The sequence below is a fragment of the Penaeus monodon genome, chromosome 43, assembly GCF_015228065.2.
Source record: "Penaeus monodon isolate SGIC_2016 chromosome 43, NSTDA_Pmon_1, whole genome shotgun sequence".
Lineage (NCBI taxonomy): Eukaryota > Metazoa > Arthropoda > Malacostraca > Decapoda > Penaeidae > Penaeus > Penaeus monodon.
The window spans coordinates 28,503,012-28,505,511 of NC_051428.1; positions in this window are offsets into that span (position 1 = coordinate 28,503,012).

The window sequence follows — 2,500 nt, forward strand, 5'->3', positions numbered from 1 at the left end:
ATCCGATATGAAGGATTCAGGGATTATAGAAATCGAGAGGCAGACGAAAGGAAGGAAATAGAGGTAGACAAATAAATGAAGAGACAGACAGATATATAGCTAGTAAACAGAAAAGATAGATGGGCAGCCCCATTCTAGAGGGATAGATAGATAGACAGATATTGACAAAATAGAGAGACCTATAAGCAGATCCAGATAGATCAATAGACATACAGGAAGACAGAAATAGACAGACAGATAGACTAATAGGCAATTGGACGAACAGCTAGGCAAATAGGAAGACAAACAGCTAAGGTAAGTATGTTTATGTCTACCTATCGGCCATGTAGTAAGCCTGATGAACAGACAGACAGTAAATTAGACATATCGGAGCTACAAATGAAGAAGAAGTAGCATGACACGTAGTATCCTTTGCTTTTGTTGGAAGCAAAGGAGGTAAATAGCCTAAGGACCGTCTCCATGGCAGCTACACCAATCTCCCCAAAATAATATTTAGTTTAATAGTTTCTTTTCAAATTAATATTTAAACTCTGTCTGTCTGTCCGTTTCCCTTACCACCTGTCTGTCTACTGTTGTCCTGCCTTCTGTTTGTCTGACAGTGTTTTCAATTTATTTTTCTGTCAATCGTCTTTTCTGATTGCTTGTCTGTTTATTTGTCTGTCTGTTTGTTTGTTTGTCTGTTTGTCAGTCTGTTTGTCAGTCTGTTTGTTTGTTTGTTTGTCTGTCTGTTTGTCTGTTTGTTTGTCTGTTTGTTTGTCTGTCTGTTTGTTTGTCTGTTTGTTTGTCTGTTTGTTTGTCTGTTTGTTTGTCTGTCTGTTTGTTTGTCTGTTTGTTTGTTTGTATGTTTGTTTGTTTGTTTGTCTGTTTGTTTGTCTGTTTGTTTGTCTGTTTGTTTGTCTGATTGCTTGTCTGTCTGTTGTTTGTTTGTCTGTTTGTTTGTTTGTCTGTTTGTCTGATTGCTTGTCTGTCTGTCTGTTTGTCAGTCTGTTTGTTTGTCTTTTTGTTTGTCTGTTTGTTTGTTTGTCTGTCTGTCTGTTTGTCTGATTGCTTGTCTGTCTGTTGTTTGTTTGTCTGTCTGTTTTGTTTGTTTGTCTGTCTGTTTGTCTGTCTGTTTGTCTGTCTGTTTGTTTGTCTGTCTGTCTGTTTGTCTGTTTGTTTGTCTGTTTTGTCTGTTTGCTTGTCAGTCTGTTTGCTTGTCTGTCTGTTTTGTCTGTTTGTTTGTTTGTCTGTCTGTTTTGTCTGTTTGTTTGTCTGTCTGTTTGTCTGTTTGTGTGTCTGTCTGTTTTGTCTGTTTGTTTGTTTGTCTGTCTGTTTTGTCTGTTTGGCTGTCTGTCTGTTTGTCTATCTGTTTGTCTGTTTGTTTGTCTGTCTGTCTGTTTGTCTGTTTGTTTGTTTGTCTGTTTGTTTGTCTGTTTGTCTGTTTGTTTGCTTGTCTGTTTGTTTGTCTGTCTGTTTGTTTGTTTGTCTGTTTGTTTGTCTGTTTGTTTGTTTGTCTGTCTGTTTGTCTGTCCGTCATGGATAACGCAAAACAGAGAAAGAAATAGTGAGAGAAGAGAGATAGTGAGAAAAAGACATAGGAGAGAGAGAAACGCGATTGGGAAAGAAAACACCGGAGAAAGGGAAATAAATAAAGGATAATAGGAAGGAAAAAAAAGAAAGAGGGAGATGAAAGGGAAATAAGTAAAGGAAGAAGAATAGGAAGGATTTTAAATAAAAAGGGAGGAGAAAGGGATATATTGAAGGTAGAAGAAGGGAAAAGTAAGATGAAGGGAAAGAGAGAAAAGAAAAAAAGGAGTTAAGTGAAGAGAAAAGAAGAGTAAGAAAGAAAAAGAAAGGGAGAAAATGAAATAAAAGATGAAGGGGGAAAAGGGAAAGAGAAGAAGACGTAAAAAGACAAACGAAAAAGATTTTTTTTTTAATAGGAAAGTAAAGAAGAAGAAAATAGACCAGAAAAAAGACAACAGAAAAAAAGCGTCAAAATAAGGGAAGAAGAAGAAGAATTAAAGTAAAAATGGTCAGAAAAAATACAAGGATAAACAGCCAGAAAAGGAATGAAAAAAGAAAAACAAATAAAGAAAAAAAAGAAATCGCCAAGAAACGTAGCCAGGCCAAGGGGTGCGCGTGCCTGAGAATGGAGGCCTTTTTTCAGAGGAATTTTTAATCGTTTATGCATATGGATGTGAGGATGCATTTCTCTGTGTGTTTGTTTGTCTGTCGCCCTTTGTTTGTGCTTGTTTGCGAGAGGAAGGGAGAGGGAGAAAGAAAGGGAGAGAGAGATAAAGGAGAGGGTGTTTGTGTATGTGTGTACATGTGTGTCTCTTTGTGTGCATGCAGTGGTGTTCTTGTGTGCCTGTGCTCATTTATGCGCGCGCGGCGCGTGTGTGTGTGTGCGGGTGTTTCGTGTGTGTGTGTGTGGGTGTGTGGGGTGTTTTGTGTGTGTGGGTGTGTCCCGAGAGAGAGAGAGGGGAGAGAAGAGAGAGAGGGGAAAAGAGAGAGGGAG